General features: G+C 41.8%; 1 pseudogene; it reads right to left on the bottom strand.

Annotated features, from left to right (window-relative positions):
* Nucleotides 1–4,758: 4,758 nt before the first annotated feature.
* LOC133074491 (glycine cleavage system H protein, mitochondrial-like) lies at nt 4,759–5,408 on the bottom strand (annotated as a pseudogene).
* Nucleotides 5,409–19,894: the final 14,486 nt, after the last annotated feature.

Below are 19,894 nucleotides of genomic sequence, written 5' to 3'. Positions count from 1 at the left end.
TAGGAAATGACACCCTACTCTCCAGTATTCTTGCCTAGAAAATTCCATGGGCAGAGGGGCCTGGTGGGCTACAGTCCATGAGACCACAAAGAGATGGACACAACTGAGCACACAGGACTTCTGTGAACAATTTCCTTTCTTGGTCCCACAGATTTTATTCTAGAGGTAAGATGCTTGTGGATCTGGGACTAACTCAGCGTATGAAATATACCAGAAGTATTATGGTGCTTAGCAAGACTTTCAAGTTCCTATTATCATCCTCATTTTATAGATAAAAAACTGAGGCATGGAGAGAGGTTATATGACCTACCTGAAATCACATAGCTAGTAAAAGAGAGGGAGTAGATTTTAACCAAAATGGTCTACTACAGATCTCTAAGTTTGAATAAACCAGTAACGGTTTGACATTCATGTACATTTCTTGAGGGATCCTGATAAAGCTCTTCAGTCAGTCAGTCAGTTCAGTTGCTCAGTCGTGTCCAACTCTTTGCGAGCCCATGAATCGCAGCACACCAGGCCTCCCTATCCATCACTAACTTCTGGAGTTTACTCAAACTCATGTCCATCGAGTCGGTGATGCCATCCAGCCATCTCATCCTCTGTTATCCCCTTCTTCTCCTGCCTTCAATCTTTCCCAGCATCAGGGTCTTTTCCAATGAGTCAGTTCTTTGCATCAGGTGGCCAAAATATTGGAATTTCAGCTTCAGCATCAGTCCTTCTGATGAATGAATATTAAGGACTGATTTCCTGTAGGATGGACTGGTTGGATCTCCTTGCAGTCCAAGGGACTCTCAAGAGTCTTCTCTAACACCACAGTTCAAAAGCATCAATTCTTTGGTGCTCAGCTTTCTTCACAGTCCAACTCTCACATCCATACATGACTACTGGAAAAACCATAGCTTTGACTAGGCTAGTTTGTTGGCAAAGTAATGTCTCTGCTTTTTAATATGCTGTTTAGGTTGGTCATAACTTTTCTTCCAAGGAGCAAGCATCTTTAATTTTATGGCTGCAGTCACCATTTGCAGTGATTTGGAGCCCCCAAAAATAAAGTCTGTCACTGTTTTCATTGTTGCCCCATCTATTTGCCATGAAGTGATGGGACCAGATGCCATAATCTTAGTTTTCTGAATGTTGAGCTTTAAGCCAACTTTTTCACTCTCCTCTTTCACTTTCATCAAGAGGCTCTTTAGTTCTTCTTCACTTTCTGCCATAAGGATGGTGTCATCTGCATATCTGAGGTTATTGATATTTCTCCCGGCAATCTTGATTCCAGCTTGTGCTTCATCCAGCCTAGCATTTTGCATGATGTACTCTGCATATAAGTTAAATAAGCAGGGTGACAATATACAGCCTTGACATACTCCTTTCATAGTTTGGAACCAGTCTGTTGTTCCATGTCCAGTTCTACCTGTTGCTTCTTGACCTGCATACGGATTTCTCAGGAGGCAGGTCAGGTGGTCTGATATTCCCATCTCTTTAAGAATTTTCCACAGTTTGTGATCCACACAGTCAAAAGCTTTGGCATAGTCAATAAAACAGAAGTAAATGTTTTTCTGGAACTCTCTTGCTTTTTCAGTGGTCCAGCGGATGCTGGCAATTTGATCTCTGGTTCCTCTGCCTTTTCTAAATCCAGCTTGAATATCTGGAAGTTCATGGTTCATGTACTGTTGAGGCCTGGCTAGGAGGATTTTGAGCATTACTTTGCTAGCGTGTGAGATGAGTGCAATTGTGTAGTAGTTTGAACATTCTTTGGCATTGCCTTTCTTTGTGATTGGAATGAAAACTGATCTCTTCCAGTCCTGTGGCCACTGCTGAGTTTTCCAAATTTGCTGGCATATTGATGCAGCACCTTCACAGCATCATCTTTTAGGATTTTGAATAACTAAACTGGAATTAGATCATCTCCACTAGCTTTGTTCATAGTGATGCTTCCTAAGGCCCACTTGACTTCACATTCCAGGATGTCTGGTTCTAGGTGAGTGATCATACCATTGTGGTTATTTGAGACATGAAGATCTTTCTTGTATAGTTTTTCTATGTATTCTTGCTACCTCTTCTTGATATCTTCTGCTTCTGCTAGGTCCCTACCATTTCTGTCCTTTATCGTGCCCAGCTTTGGATGAAAAGTTCCCTTGGTATCTCTAATTTTCTTGAAGAGGTCTTTAGTCTCTCCCATTCTGTTGTTTTCCTCTATTTCTTTTCATTGATCACTGAGGAAGGCTTTCTTATCTCTCCTTGCTATTCTTTGGAACTCTGCATTCAAATGGGTCTATCTTTCCTTTTCTCCTTTGCCTTTAGCTTCTCTTCTTTTCACAGTTATTTGTAAGGCCTCCTTAGACAACAATTTTGCCTTTTTCGATTTCTTTTTCTTGGGTATGGTCTTGATCACTGCCTTCTGTACAATATCATGAACCTATGTCCATAGTTTTCAGGCACTCTGTCTTATTCCATTATATGTTTTCCATTGAGGGTGTATGGTTGTATAATGTTTACCAGCAAGCATTTCCAATTTCTTATAGTACCTATGAAGGGTGACATTAGAGAGAATTTATTTACTGGATATTTTCATTGTCTTATTGAATAAGAGAGGCTAGAAGGAATTGTTGCATTCTGCCACAGAATGTCAACAAATCACATCCTACCTCCTGCTCTATTTCTGAACAGTGTTGGAATATTAAGCAGAAAGAAAATACAGTAGCCAGAATGCTACTTTCTTACTGATAGTCATGCAGTTATAGGCTGTGGCTCTAGATCTGTTGCTGGGGATTACTCATGACTCGTGGTAGGCCCCATGGTTAGGCAGAGTTACCCACCTAATGGCAGTCCTGGGCTCGGGCAGGCTTCCTTGAACTTATGTAGGTCCCTGCTGTGCCATGGAGGATCTCTGTAGCTCCCAGTGGAACGCTGGCAGACCTGAGCCATTTACCCTTACTAAATTTTACCAATCAGATAAGTCTTTCTACCATTGCAGGGGCAGAGACAAAAAGAAGTGGAAGGAGTCCAGACATGGGGAAAGGCACTCACATCCTCCAGATACCTTAGACATCTTGTTGTCTTGCCCTTTTATCCTACAGATACAATAGAATTCCATGGAGGGAAAGGACTCTGATAAGCAAGTGTTACAAGGTCATCAGGGAGCAGAGCCAGGAAACTACATATCCTTACCTGGGTCCAGACTCCACCTACTTTGCACTATTTAGTTCTTCTCCATGAAGAGTGAGCAGTGGGAGTGCTCTCAGACCTGGTGTGCAAGGGCCCTGGTGGGAAGGGAAGGAGGATGGAAGCCATGAAGCCAGGGTGAATGTGCCTTGTGAACAGAGAATAGAGTGACCCCCTCAGCACTTCAGAGCATCAAATATTGGAGTCAACCTTTCTTTCCCCTGCTGTCCTCCTCACAGTTCTACCTAGGTGGAAGCTGGAAAGACTATTTGAAATGACTCACTCTATTAGGTTTCAAATTGGGAAAAGAGTACGTCAAGGCTGTATATTGTCACCCTGCTTATTTAACTTATATGCAGAGTACATCATGCAAAATGCCAGGCTAGATGAAGCACAACCTGGAATTAGGATTGCCAGGAGAAATATCAATAACCTCAGATATGCAGATGACACCACCCTTATGGCAGAAAGTGAAGAAGAACTAAAGAGCCTCTTGATGAAAGTGAAAGAGGAGAGTGAAAAAGCTGGCTTAAAACTCAACATTCAAAAAACTAAGATTATGGCATCTGGTTCCATCACTTCATGGCAAATAGATGGGGAAACAATGGAAACAGTGATAGACTTGGTGATGGACAGGGAAGCCTGACGTGCTGCAGTCCATGGGGTGGTAAAGAGTTGGACCCGACTGGATGACTGAACTGAACTGAACTCTATTAGGATTCCTCAGTGAAACAGAGCCAATAGGATTTGTATATATGTGGGGAAAGTTTTATTGTAAGATATTGGCTCAGGCAACTATGGAGACAGGCAAGTCCAGCATCTTCAGCTTGGCGACCCAGGAGATCCCATGGTACAGATGAAGTCTGAAGGCATTCCACTGGAGAATTCCCTCTTGCTCAGGTCATCATCGTTGTTGTTCAGTCATTAAGTCATGGCTGACTCTTTGGGACCATACAAACTGCAGCATGCCAGGCTTCCCTGTACTTCACTATTTCCTGGAGTTTTCTTAAACTCATGTCCATTGAGTCAGTGATGCCATCCAACTATCTCATCCTGTTACCCCCTTCTCCTTCTGCCCTCAATCTTCCCCAGCATCAGGGTTTTTTCCAATAAGTTGGCTCTTTGACTCAGGTTGGTGGGTGTTTTTATTCTATTTACACCTTCAGTTGATTGGATAAGATCTGCTGATGTTATGCATGGCAACCTGCTTTATTCAAAGTGCACTGATTTAAATGTTGAAAGTGAAAGTTGCTCAGTCGAGTATGACTCTGTGACACCATGGACACCGTGGAATTCTCCAGACCAGAATACTGGAGTGGGTAGCCTTTCTCTTCTCCAGGGGATCTTTCCAACCCAGGGATCGAACCCGGGTCTCCTGCATTGCAGGTGGATTCTTTACCAACTGAGCTATCAGGGAAGCCCTTTAATGAAACATCCATGTAATATTTATTCAATTATTTCCTTTAAACCAATGTTAATCTCTCACTTAAAAAAGTTAGCCTCAGAGCAAAATAATATTCAAGAAAAGGGGTTGTTATACTAGTAATTTCTTTTTTTTTTTAAAGTTGTTTCAAAGTAGTTTATTGAGGGGTTCCATTTTCATTCCTTAATAGATTTTATGTATTTTTCATACGCTGCTTCACTCATTAGTTCATCTAGTTCTGAAGGGTTATTGAATGTCATCTTGATCAGCCAACCATCTTCAATAACAAGACTTGTTGACAAGTCCTGGATTTTCTGCTAGAGCTTTATTAATTTCAGTTACTTCTCCTGATAGAGGGGAATAGAGTTCATTAGCAGCTTTCACACTTTCCAAAGCACCAAACTCATCTTGTTTGTTCAACTTTGTCCCAACTTCAGGCAGACTACAGTAAACAACATCTCCCAAAGCTTCCTGTGCAAAATTGCTGATTCCCACTGTTCCAACACCGTTTCCTGTTGTTACCCATTCGTGTTTTTCTGTGAATTTCCGCACCGACAGCAGAGCAGGGCCCACCCGCAGTCCCCAGGGCCCCGGCGAGCAGGGCGCGCTGGGTGCCGAGATGGCGCGCAGGCTGCCGACCGCGGCCAGCAAGCTTCGCACCGCTTGCAGCGCAACGTTCGCAGGGGTGCAGAGGGTCTCCGCGCGGCACCTAGAGCACCCCGGCCGGCGGGGCGGGGCGGGGCGGGGCCTAATAATTTCTTTTTAAAACACTCAAGAGTAAATAATTCAAGCATTTCAAAAAAGCTTACGTTGCACCTAAAACCATCTTGCTTTTGGGAAACGGTGTCAACAGCTGCAATTAAGGAACGAGCCTGACGCCCCTCTTGACCACTAGGGGGCATACTTGCCCGCCGTCCCAGAAGCCCCGGGCTTTTATCCTATCGTGAGGTGCTGTGCCCCTTCCCCTGGAGGGCTGCCACGGTGCTCCCAGACCCAGGCGCCATGTGAGGCCCAGAGCTGAGCCCTGGGGTGCCAGGGCCACTCGCTATCCTGAAAGGGCTGCTGGGGTTCGCAGGGGAGGTAAGGAGTCTGGCACGGCGCCCTCCCAGATGCGGAGGATCCTAGAAGCAAAGTCCTCTTCACCGAGGAGGTGGGAGCGAGCGGGGGTGGTCAGGCAGCCTAGCTGCCTCGTGCACTGGGAGAGTGTCTGGAAAGTGCGAGAGGCCCTGCTTCAGGTATCTGCCTCAGAGACACTGGTGCACGTGGCCTTGTCTGACCCGGGGAGAGTAGAGAAGGCTACTTCCGGAAAGAGGGTCATGGTCCGGCTGACTCAGCCAAGTGAGGCAGTTGGGAGCATCCTAGGGTCACATGGCCTTCTGGGCAACGTCCACTTTTTTCTGAGGTGGCCAGGATGACCTGGGCAGTGTTGGGATCCAGAGCTCAGGAATGAGGTCGTGCCTGGCTTGAGGGGAGGGATGGCTGGTCTGTCACACCTGTCACAGACAGGTGCCCTAAGACTCACTCCCCAGGTGCCGCCCGCATACCGTGCCTTCATTTCTTTTGTCAGTATTTTAATTTAAATGGTTTCACTACTTTACTTAAGCGAAAACATTTATTTTCGCTTAAGTAAAGTAGGGAGGACCCAGAGGGATCCGGTAGAGAGGGAGGTGGGAGGGGGGATCCGGATGGGGAATACATGTAAATCCATGGCTGATTCATGTCAATGTATGACAAAAACCACTACAATATTGTAACATAATTAGCCTCCAACTAATAAAAATAAATGAAAAAAAAAAAGGAACTTTCTTCATCTATAAAATGGTAGTCATGGTATGTGTGTCAACGGATTGATATGCAGATAAAACAAATTAATACATGAAAGTTCTTTAAACAGTACCTGACACTTAAGAACTCAGTATGTGGTACTGACTAGGAAACACTGGTACATATAGTCCTTCAGAGGAGGTTTTAACTCTCTTCCAGAAACTTCCCTGATGGCTCAGACTGTAAAAGATCTGCCTGCAGTAAGGGAGACCTGGATTTGATCCCTGGGTTGGGAAGATACCCTGGAGAAGGGAATGGCAACCCACTCCAGTATTCTTGCCTGGAGAATTCCGTGGACAGAGGAGCCTGGCGGGCTACAACCCATGGGGTCACAGAAAGTTGGACATGACTGAGTGACTTTTACCACCATTCCAGAAACTTTTGAAAGTGCTGATTTGCAGTTTAGCTTTCTTCTTTTTTAATGGGTAGCCTGAGTGTCCTCACTTGCTGAAAGGAGAAGTTCCCTACAACTCCATTCCTCACTGTAAATTCATCAAGTTAATTGCTGAGTTAGCTACTAAGTAGGATTGCCAGCAGACGGCCCTAGTGCACCATGGTTGCATTTGCCTTTTGGGGTTTAATTTAGGGATGTTTGAGGGTGTGGGCAGGAGATTTCTTACTGTAGTTTTTTCCTTTCATCAAATTTTTGCCTTTGATTCATTATTCAAATATTTATTGAATGCTTATTCTGTACCAGATGCTATTCATAGACTTGATATATATCAATGAACTGGAACAGAGAAAGAGCTTTGCTGTCATGGAACTTACATTCTAGCAGGCAGCAGTAAAGGTAATAGATAAATGATACAGTATGTTAGAAATGTTATGGAAAAGTATAAATCAGAGTGTGTGTGGGTGAGGTGGTTGAAATAGGCTGGTTGCAGTATTGAATAGGGTGTCTAGGATAGGGCTCATTAGGGCGGTGAGATTTGATCAGAGTCAAAAGAAATGAAGTTAGCCAAGCAGAGATCTGGGAAAAAGTAAGTATATTTTTATTTGAAGCAGTTACATGTGTGCATGCTAAGTCACTTCCGTTGAGTCTGACTCTTTGTGACCCTATGGACTATAGCCCACTAGGCTCCTCTGTCCATGGGAGTCTCCAGGTGAGAATACTGGAGTGGGTTGCCATGCCTTCCTCTGGGAATCTTCCCAACCCAGGGATTGAACCATCTTGCATCTTCCGCACTGGCTGGCAGGTTCTTTACCACTTGGAAATTCCCTAGAGCAATGACATTTACCCTAAGTGAGGCTCAGAGAAGTGAAATGACATGGCTGAGGCTGTACAAAGCTGAGGTTGCTTACAAAGGTGGTATAGTTACCCCTCCCAATTTCTAGCTCCATCTTTCTTTACCACTCTTTGTTTTCCAGGGTGTTGGAGATTTCCTGTAAACCTGCAATTATGTCTTTCCTCCAACTCCTCTCTATCCCTGTTTGTCAGTCTTTTCCATACTCTGTATAAAAGTAGATTTTTGTTTTTTAAAGCAAGCATAGCTTGCTTAAATGATGACTTAGGTTGGCTTGGCATATTTCCCCAATTGGGCAATACCAAACTTTTCTCTGTGATCTTTCTTTTTTAGGTAATCAATAAATGTGTATTTGCTTCATGCTGTGGAGGGTAGAACTGAGACATGGTCCCTGCACCTAATAACCTATCCAAGAACATTTTTGACCTTTATTTCTTCTCTTTCATCTAGTGTAGATACTTTCCCCAAACAAGTCCACTGATGATCTGTATCTACAGCTTAACCTTACAATTGAGTCAGGTTATCAGGCTTAGTCACCCAGTCTTGGTATATAGGTTCCTGAACTCTCCCCTAGATTCCTTTTATTGCCAGTTGATGCATGATTTCCCTGGTTATCCCCCAGTCACAACGCTGCACTCCCTGTAGCCTGTTTCTGGACCAGGTCTATGAGACCAGGCTTATGCTTTATCCTCTACTCCTTGGATTTGATTACATACCCCACCTAGACTTTTAGTTCCTCACCCAGAACTATCTCCTTGCCATCTATATTCACAATTTTAGAAATCTCTTCAATCTCTTGATTGGAGATTTTATGTCTTCCTGTTTGGAAATTATGCTTCTTGGACACTGATATATAGACTTGTGGACTTGGAGACTATTCTTGGTTCCCTTGAACTGCCTCTCTGAGTTATTTCTCTTAGCCTTTGGCCCTGAGAACTCTGGATGTATACTGAATTCAAGTTTGAAAGAAGACACGACTGCACAGAATCTTTCTTTCTTTCTTTTTTTTTCTAATCTGCTTTTATACAGAGTATGGAAAAGACTGCCAAATAGGGATAGAGAAGAGTTGGAGGAAAATAAAGAGTATGATGCAATGTATGAATCTGTGCTCTTTCTTTGCCCCAGTGAGTGTGAGGATTTTTTTTCTTCTGAAAAGAAAGGCATCAGTGTGTTTTCTGAATAAGACCTTGATCAGGGTAAGCAGTTCTTTGTGTAGCACATAATACTCACCCCAGAATTAAAGGAGTCCCTTTAAATGCATGTTTCCAGTGTCAGCAAATAGTTTTTTTTCTCTAATGTAGGCATCCTAGAGCTAGGTGACATGTGCCTTTATTCGTGTTGCCAAGGTGATTGCAAGCCTTGTAGAGAGGCCCTTTCATTCTGTGGAGGTTAAACATGGTTGGCATGTCTTGGCATGAATGAATGGGCTGAATTTGTCCTACCCCAAAAGTGACATTTGCAAGTTCCATCCAATTATTCCGCTTCCTTTCCTGGATACCTGCTGGTCTTCCTCTTTACCATTTTGACTTGTCACTTCTCTATTCTGTCTTGAAAAGAGAGTTAAGTCATAGGATATGATTTTACCTTGTTCATTTGGGTTCATTTAGACTCACCTCAAATCTCTTCATATGTGACCTCTGTCTCCATTCATCCTTTGACACTTTCCCACAGGTGTTTCCAGAGCTAAAACCACTTCCTAAACCAGAATCATCTCTTTGTTGAAAATATTCTGAAATACCTCTATCTGCTCCCTTGGGTGTGCATGTGTGTATGTGTAAAATGTAATTTTTTTTAAACCCACATGGTTAAACCATTACTGTACCTTATTTATAACTTCTTCACTCATTGTCAAGTTTAAATAATCAATATGTACATAATAGTTCATTCTTTTTAAGTATTCCGTAGTTTTGCAATATGAGGATGTTGTGTAGTTTATTTATCCATTTCCACATTCTTCATTACAAGCAGTGCTGCATCAGCCTCATATCTTCTCACACAAGATAGTCAGTGTAGTGCTTTATAAAAAATTGCCACATTATTCCCAAGTGATTGTATTGTTTCACTTTCCCACAGGAAAACACTTGGTGTTGCCAATATTTTAAATTTTGGCTGTTCTAAGGGGTTCGTAATAGTACTCATTGTGTTTTCATTTGCAGTTTTAGATAACTAATGACATTAAGCATCTTTTCTTGTGTTTATTAGCCATTTGTGCATCTTGTCTTCTAAGTGTGCAAACTTTTGTTCATTTTTAAATTGAATTGTTTGACTCATTATTTGGTTTAAAAATTTCTTTATATATTCTGACTTATTTGTGAAGAATTGGACCTTGGAAAATAACTATTTGAGTTAGTTCCTTCTCTGACTGCTTGTTTGTGAGAATGGAATGAAACAGAAATGAGACAAATCTCAGTATTTGATCACCATTATTTATTGTTAGTTTTAATACAGCTCAGTTATTTAAACCCAAAGGCTTGAAACAAATATGTTACAGTCAAAGCAAGAAACTACATAGCCATGGCACATAGTCTTCCTTTCCATATGAGTATAAATGATATTTTCCTATGTGGAAAGGCCAGTGAAATGCAGCAGTTTGGAACCATTGTATTTCCTTGCTATTGCTTTTCCAGAGTTTTTAAACCTGAAACAAATTCTTTTGAGTTGGTGGGAATGAGGGAGGGAGGTCTTTCTTGATGAAACCAAGTCAGAGCCCACATTTGGATCTTTTCATCTTGAACTGAATCTTCCCTGCTCTTTAAGAAATATGCTCTAACATACTGACTTGGAAGAAGCACCATCTACTTTAATTTCTCTTGTTAGCTTACTGATTAAAGATGCCCCTAAGAATAAAGGCTTGGTGGTTTGATAAGCAAAGAAACTACTGGGGCTTATCTTTACTTTTAGGGCCTTCTCCTTTCTGCCACCATCCAGTATGGGGCACGCCAGGAATTGTGGTCCATGTTGCTATAAGAGAAGCTTTGGTTCCAGACTGGTAATGTAAATTTTTTGCTCTTTAGAGATGAAAGCTTAGCTTTGGCATCCTGTAATGAGTAAGGAGCTGTCAAAAAGACAGCTAAGCCTCAAGTTCCTAAAATGTTTTGCATTATTCTTCCAAATTTATTCCCACATCTTATTTATTTCCTAAAAGAGTAGTCCCCATATCCTTAGATTCTTTGAAAGGAACTCTTTAACAATGAATTGAGTATAAGGTATTGGTAGTATTGGATTAAACTGTCCATAGAAGGGTGTAAACTGTCTAAAGCCACAGCTTGAAGAGCTTTCCACTTGTCTATAACTGCTTCCTGGTTGCCCTTCATTATAATTTTTCTTTTGCCCTTCATTATAATTTGATGGCTACAATCAGATTCCCTTTGACCTTGGCTGCATCCTTGGCTTTGTTGCCTGCATGTCCCTGATTATCCATGAATACCCTCATATCCATCAAACTTGCTACGTGATGAGCTACAACTTCTACTTCTTTCTTTTTGGCTTTCTACTCTGACCATTCCTGGCTGTTTCTTCTTGATCGATTGGTGTGTGTGTGCTAAGTTGCTTCAGTTATGTCTGACTTTTTGCCACCCTATGAACTGTAGACTGCAAGGCTCCTCTGTCCATGGAATTCTCCAAGCATGAATACTGGAGTAGGTTGCCATGTCTGCCCTCCTCCAGGGGATCCTCCTGACCCAGGGCTCAAACCCACTTCTTTTAGGACTCCTGCATTGGCAGGCAAATTCTTTATCACTAGCGCCACTGGGGCTTGAGTCTATTTGGGGTTTACTATGCCCATCATGAGTTCCACTTGGGCTTGACCTACATCTCCTTTGTAATTCAAGTTGTTCATAGCCTGAATACTGACCAGATCTAGAACCACCTTATTCAGAGCAAGATGAGTGACACAAACCAGACCCACATTGTTCAGAACTGGAACATTGACCCAAGCCAGATCCATGTTGACTCTGAGTAGAACACTGACTTGAATTCCCAGAGTATGTATGTTAAAAAGGAGCCTGGTACCCAGAGCCTGTTTGCCTTAGAGCACATTCTAATAATTGATAGCCTTTGGGAGTATTTCTACTCCTGCTCACTTACATGGTTCACCAGAGGAAGAAGTAGGATGGAGACTGAAGCAGCTTACAGGGTGCTGCTAGTTGGGGATAGTGGCCTTTTTATAGAAGGAATAATGGTCTGTCTTAGGGAGAAGCTGCTTTCTCTGAGATGTGCTAATTCATTCCCAGACAAACCCAACTCCACCTCCATCTCTACCTCCCAGGTGTTTACCTTCTCACTTCCTTGCCTGTGCACCTGAGATTGTATTAGCAGTTCCCAAATCTGGGTTAGTATCAACCCCACTTGCCAGAGTCTCTGGACACTGCAAAGAAAGACCTCTTTGCTGCTCAATAAAGAGTAAAGCATAATGCATTGATAATGAACTTTGTGGACTTTTAATTGAAGTTGAGTGGACACCAGGGACCAAATGTCAATGAGTCATGGAATCTGATCTTTAGAAAAAATCCTGAAGATCATCTAGTCAAACTGTCTTTTTTAAACTTAATTTTCACATACAAAAATCTAGTCAAGGTGTCACCCATGATATTATTACCTCCTGGAATGGATAATGTCTGCAGAGGCCCTCTTGTCTTTTTACCTAAGTCTGTTTATGAAACCTTAGTGGGCACTCAAAATGCAGCTTTCACTCAACCAGCATGTAACCTTGGGAAGAAATCCATGCTCTTTAGAATGGTATCCAGGGTTCCTCATGATCTGAGTTGTGGCCTGTCAACAGCCACATCTCCTCATTCCCTATTCCTGTTTGTGTTCTACCAGTAATTAATTTCATAAACCTTCCTGAATATACCAAACTATTTCATATATATATATATTCCCCTCATTATCTGCCTGGAAAATTCCTACTCATTTTTCAAACCCATCTTTGATATCCTGTAGGTAATCTTACTTGAGATGCTTGAGAGAGTATAATTGTGTCCCAATTATTTTATTGTAAGATCAATCACACTATATTATACTCTCTTAAAATTGTGTTACTAGGTAATTAATATTTACTGTAAAATTTAGAGAATATAGATAGTCAAAGAAAATGAAAATATTACCTGTAATGCTAATACCCAGAGATAGCTGCTGTTGATTATTTGGTGCATATTGTTTCATGCACGCTAAGTTGCTTCAGTCATGTCTGACTCTTTGTGACAACATGAACTGTAGCCAGCCAGGCTCCTCTGTCCATGGGATTTCCCAGGCAAGAATACTGGAGTGGGTTGCCATGCCCTCCTCCAGGGGATCTTCCCCACTCAGGGATCGAACCTGTGTTTCCTTTTATACACACACATATATATTTGTCCTTGTGCCTATGTCACTTCCAGACTATGAGCTCCTTAGAATAGAGAACAGGCTTTATATAATCCCTGGGCTTCCCAGGTGGCTCAGACAGTAAAGAATCTGCCTGCAATGCAGGAGACCTGGGTTTGATCCCTGGGTCAGGAAGATCCCCTGGAGAAGGGAATGGCTACCCATTCCAGTATTCTTGCCTGCATAATTCCAGGGACAGAGGAGCCTGGTGGGTTACAGTTCATGGAGTCGCAAGAGTCAGACACGACTGAGCGACTAACACTTTCACTCATGTAATCCCTATGTTACTTATAGACACAGCACATTGGTTGGCACATTAAGGTCCCTCTAAGTGTTTGCCAAATTGAAGTGAAAGCAGAGTAAGGATCATTACTGCAGTTATCTGCATTGACACTTCTAATTTTTCACAAGATTAGGATCTGTCCTTTCTCTTCCTGTGTTTACCTCAGAGGACATGATTTCACATGGATATAAACTGAATCATGTGTTAGGGGTAGTCCTTGAGGACCTTGCTCTACACACCATCTGTTGTAAATGTATAGCACAAGTCTCACTGAAGCTGGGTGAAGTCACATAGGCTTACAACTTATACAATATGATCATCAGGGATTGGGAAGGCGTGGTAGCAACTATTGGGAAAGGATAAATTATATGATTCCAAATTCAACCATTATTAGGCTACATGCTTTGTTCCAAGTGTTACTCAGAAGGCTGCAGAGTAAGTATCCATTCTGTGGCCATGTTTCCTCTGGATGCCCGATTTGGGCCAGGTTGCCACGCTTCATCAGAGGTGTGACTGAGACTGTGGAATTGCAGGGGAGGTGGAATCTGTTGAGGGCTAATTTCCTGCAGGAGCTGGCTGTCACCACAGAGGGAAGGAAGCATGGTGGGTGAAACATGTTTCTGGGGCCAGTGCTCTCCTGCAGGAGGGGTTGGCAGGCTTTTCTGTAAAGGATCAGGTATTAAATATTATAGGTTTGTAGACCAGGTGGGCTACTCACGTCTGCTCATACAGCACTAAAGGACTGTATAAACAGATGAGCAGAAAACTACAGGCCAATATCACTGATGAACATAGATGCAAAAATCCTTAACAAAATTCTAGCAAACAGAATCCAACAACATATTATAAAAATCATACACCATGACCAAGTGGCTTTATCCCAGGAATGCAAGGATTCTTTAATATCCGCAAATCAATCAATGTAATACACCACATTAACAAATTGAAAGATGAAAACCATATGATTATCTCAATAGATGCAAAGAAAGCCTTTGACGAAATTCAACACTCATTTATGATTAAAACTCTCCAGAAAGCAGGAATAGAAGGAACATACCTCAACATAATAAAAGCTATATGTGACAAACCCACAGCAAGCATCACCCTCAATGGTGAAAAACTGAAAGCATTTCCCCTGAAATCAGGAACAAGACAAGGGTGCCCACTCTCACCACTGCTATTCAACATAGTGTTGGAAGTTTTGGCCACAGCAATCAGAGCAGAAAAAGAAGTAAAAGGAATCCAGATAGGAAAAGAAGAAGTGAAACTCTCACTGTTTGCAGATGACATGATCCTCTACATAGAAAACCCTAAAGACTCTACCAGAAAATTACTAGAGCTAATCAATGAATATAGTAAAGTTGCAGGATATAAAATTAACACACAGAAATCCCTTTTATTCCTATATACTAACAATGAAAAAACAGAAAGAGAAATTAAGGAAACAATACCATTCACCATTGCAACAAAAAGAATAAAATACTTAGGAGTATACCTACCTAAAGAAACAAAAGACCTATACATAGAAAACTATAAGACACTGATGAAAGAAATCAAAGAGGACACAAACAGATGGAGAAACATACCGTGTTCATGGATTGGAAGAATCAATATTGTCAAAATGGCTATTCTACCCAAAGCAATCTATAGATTCAATGCAATCCCTATCAAGCTACCAACGGTATTTTTCACAGAACTAGAACAAATAATTTCACAATTTGTATGGAAATACAAAAAACCTCGAATAGCCAAAGTAATCTTGAGAAAGAAGAATGGAACTGGAGGAATCAACCTGCCTGACTTCAGACTCTACTACAAAGCCACAGTCATCAAGACAGTATGGTACTGGCACAAAGACAGAAATATAGATCAATGGAACAGAATAGAAAGCCCAGAGATGAATCCACGAACCTATGGACACCTTATCTTCGACAAAGGAGGCAAGGATATACAAGGGAAAAAAGACAACCTCTTTAACAAGTGGTGCTGGGAAAACTGGTCAACCACTTGTAAAAGAATGAAACTAGAACACTTTCTAACACCATACACAAAAATAAACTCAAAATGGATTAAAGATCTAAATGTAAGACCAGAAACTATAAAACTCCTAAAGGAGAACATAGGCAAAACACTCTCCGACATAAATCACAGCAAGATCCTCTATGACCCACCTCCCAGAATATTGGAAATAAAAGCAAAAATAAACAAATGGGACCTAATGAAACTTAAAAGCTTTTGCACTACAAAGGAAACTATAAGTAAGGTGAAAAGACAGCCTTCAGATTGGGAGAAAATAATAGCAAATGAAGCAACAGACAAAGGATTAATCTCAAAAATATACAAGCAACTCCTGCAGCTCAATTCCAGAAAAATAAATGACCCAATCAAAAAATGGGCCAAAGAACTAAACAGACATTTCTCCAAAGAAGACATACAGATGGCTAACAAACACATGAAAAGATGCTCAACATCACTCATTATTAGAGAAATGCAAATCAAAACCACAATGAGGTACCATTACACGCCAGTCAGGATGGCTGCTATCCAAAAGTCTACAAGCAATAAATGCTGGAGAGGGTGTGGAGAAAAGGGAACCCTCTTACACTGTTGGTGGGAATGCCAACTAGTACAGCCGCTATGGAAAACAGTGTGGAGATTTCTTAAAAAACTGGAAATAGAACTGCCATATGACCTAGCAATCCCACTTCTGGGCATACACACTGAGGAAACCAGATCTGAAGGAGACACGTGCACCCCAATGTTCATCGCAGCACTGTTTATAATAGCCAGGACATGGAAGCAATCTAGATGCCCATCAGCAGATGAATGGATAAGGAAGCTGTGGTACATATACACCATGGAATATTACTCAGCCATTAAAAAGAATTCATTTGAATCAGTTCTAATGAGATGGATGAAACTGGATCCCATTATACAGAGTGAAGTAAGCCAGAAAGATAAAGAACATTACAGCATACTAACACATATATATGGAATTTAGAAAGATGGTAATGATAACCCTATATGCAAAACAGAAAAAGAGACACAGAAGTACAGAACAGACTTTTGAACTCTGTGGGAGAAGGTGAGGGTGGGATGTTTCGAAAGAACAGCATGTGTATTTTCTATGGTGAAACAGATCACCAGCCCAGGTGGGATGCATGAGACAAGTGCTCGGGCCTGGTGCACTGGGAAGACCCAGAGGAATCGGGTGGAGAGGGAGGTGGGAGGGGGGATCAGGATAGGGAATACGTGTAACTCTATGGCTGATTCATATCAATGTATGACAAAACCCACTGCAATGTTGTGAAGTAATTAGCCTCCAACTAATAATAATAATAAAAAAAAAAGATGAGCACCGCTGCGTTTCAATAAAACCTATAGATTGACCTGACCCTTAAATTTCATAATTTCACGTCAAAAGTTTTTTTCAACTTAAAATGTGGAAAACATTTTTAGCTTATGGGTCGTATAAAAACTAATGATGCCCTAGATAGGACCTAAGGGCTGTAGTTTGCCATCTGCTGGCCCTATATATTTGCTTGTCAGGAAGACTTCCCTGGTGGCTCAGACAGTAAAGCATCTGCCTACAATGCAGGAGACCCGGGTTTGATCCCTGGGTCAGGAAGATCTCCTGGAGAAGGAAACGGCAACCCACTCCAGTACTCTTGCCTGGAAAATCCCATGGATGGAGGATTCTGTTAGGCTACAGTCCATGGAGTTGCAAAGAGTTGGACACAACTGAGCGACTTCACTTCACTTCAGGAAGATTCACAGGTGAGGAGAATCTAGAGGGAAGAGAAGGGCAGGGATGTGTGGGACATCAGACGACTGTTGGGAGAGAAATGCATGGGTGTCTGTGAAAGTTGATGTATGTGAGGTTACAGGAAAGGGAACAAGTGACCATGAAAGGGAGGTAAACTTTGACTTGGTTAAAGGAACTAACTTTTAATGTTTGTCTTAGCTGAAAATGCAGTGAGCTCTTTGGGAAGTTGGCTGAAAATTCAATGAAGTCTTTGCATAGTAGTTGAATTTTTTGTCAAGGGGTATTAAAGGAACTTTCATGTATTATGTAAGCAGTTTTAATCCTTTCAGTGCTTTATTTTCTGATTTTCCTCCAAAATCAACAACCAGTGTTTGCTGAGCTTTATTTCTCAGTTTGTGTCATGAAAAAACGGGTATTTGGCCTCTTGTCTACTTTTTGAAAATTACTAATGTAAGAATTTTAGCAGATTGTCACAGAAGTCCTTTTGAAAACTGAGATTCATGATTTTATCAGAGTAAGTTCTCCACATTAATAGGGTGGGCTTGAAATCCCCCTCCCCAGTCTGCCATTGGTTTGGTTGCTGGTTTTCCCCTTGGAGGTGACAGGGTTCAGGAGAAGAGATATCTTAAGATATGTGACATGTTCTAGGTTTTTCAGTGCCTTATATGTTGGTAGAAGAGAGGAAATTATGTTCCCCTTTATGCCAAGCACAGTGCTCTCTGCCCTTGGGTACATCATTCTATTAATCCTCACAATAAGAGAAAATATGAAACTTATTTTTAGTTACTCAGTTATTAAGTGGAGAAGGAAGACTCACATCTGTTTTTTTCTAAGAATAACTAGGGAATGGGGAACTCTTCCTGTTTTGGGTAAGGAAGGGTTTGGGGGACAGTTCATGAGGAATCTAATTTTGACTTAAAAAAAACTAACCAGGAAACAATTCGTCCCACCCCTGTTCACATATTCACTCTTGTCTGCAAGGTACACTGTTCTCGCCATCAACTGGGTCTGAAATATGCTAGGGAAAGTCTCTCTGCTTGTCCTTTCCTCTCCTTTTCCCCATCTCTCCATGAAGTTTCTGAGAGCTTTTTGTAGTTTAGAATCTATGAATGAGGAAATTGTAAAAATAGGGACAGAACAAGCAGAGAGTGTTGCTGGTCATGATTGGGGTATTCAGTTCAGTTCAGTTGCTCAGTCGAGTCCAACTCTTTGCGACCCCATGAACCACAGCACACCAGGCCTCCCTGTCCATCACCAACTCCTGGAGTTTACCCAAATCCGTGTCCACTGAGTCGGTGATGCCATCCAACCATCTCATCCTCTGTCGTCCCCTTCTCCTCATGCCGTCAATCCTTCCCAGCATCAGGGTCTTTTCCAATGAATCAGCCCTTCGCATCAGGTGGCCAAAGTATTGGAGTTTCAGCTTCAACATCAGTCCTTCCAATGAATACCCAGGACTGATTTCCTTTAGGATGGACTGGTTGGATCTCTTTGCAGTCCAAGGGACTCTCAAGAGTCTTCTCCAACACCACAGTTCAAAAGCATCAATTCTTTAGTGCCCAGTTTTCTTTATAGTCCAACTCTCACATCCATATATGACTACTGGAAAAATATAAATGGAGTCAAAAGAAGTCAGCTGTAATATAAATACCGGCCAAGAAGCCTTTCTCCTCATATCCTTCTCTTCATTTTTTCTATCTCAAAATAATAAAAATGGATCTGATGTAACTTTATAGTTTATCATGGTTTATCTGGGAGTTGGGCCAGGCACCATGATCTATCTTTCAGCTCCAGACTCAGGCCGTGGAATAACTGCTTAAGGACCGACCTTCTTATTCAGTTGCTTCTTTGTCTCAGTGTTCTATCTTTTTTTTCCTTCAAGTTCTCACAAATGCCCTAGTTAGTTGGACTCCAGAGCACATTTTTATTTGTATCCTCTTATTCTGTCAATGTCTTTCACTAGTGTGTTTCCATCTCCTTAACTTGTTGTATGATTCTGTTACTGACATGGCCATTTATAGCCTGTGTCCCTTAGTTCCTGGCTTCCCTTGTAGCTCAGCTGGTAAAGAATCCACCCACAGTGCAGGAGACCCCGGTTCAATTCCTGGGTTGGGGAGTTCCCTAGGAGGAGGGCATGGCAACCCACTCCATTATTCTTGCTTGGAGAATCCCCATGGACAGAGGAGCCTGGAGGGCTATAGTCAATGGGGTTGTGAAGAGTCGGACACGACTGAGCAACTACATTAGGCTTTCTGCATGCAGACCTGGTCTGTCAAAATGAGCAGATGGGAGTGCTCCTTAGGGATCCTCCAGGTGTTACAGAGGTGGCACAAAAGACCTACTAGTATGGGAAAGAGCAGAGAGGATGTTGGAGCTTCAGATATGGGACAGGTAAGCTGAGACCTTGGTTGCTGGGAGTCAGATCCAGAAACTTTAACTTTCAGTGTGTGTGTGTGTGTGTGTGTGTGTGTGTGTGAGAGAGAGAGAGAGAGAGAGAGAGAGAGAGAGAGAGAGAGAGAGAGAATGAAAGGAGGGGACAGGCAGAAGGGAAGAGGGACTGGAAAAAGAGGGAATGTAACGAATGTAATGAATGTAAAGCTGACTGGGTCTTAGTTTCCTCTCTGACCTTCTAACCAAACACTTGAAGGCTCTGTCTATAAATTCAAGGTATTGCAGTCACAGTGATCTGGTGATGCTGTAGGACTTAATACATCACCTTTAAGAGTCATGTGTAGTATCACATTTGGCACAAATATCAAAATGAGTGCTCATATTTAACTCTAGTTAACCCCACAAATCAAAAATTTTAAATAAGATCATTAAAATTTAAACTT

The sequence above is a fragment of the Dama dama genome, chromosome 20, assembly GCF_033118175.1.
Source record: "Dama dama isolate Ldn47 chromosome 20, ASM3311817v1, whole genome shotgun sequence".
Taxonomy (NCBI): Eukaryota; Metazoa; Chordata; class Mammalia; order Artiodactyla; family Cervidae; genus Dama; species Dama dama.
Note: the sequence above shows the minus strand (reverse complement) of the source record. Positions and strands in the feature narration are given on the sequence as shown.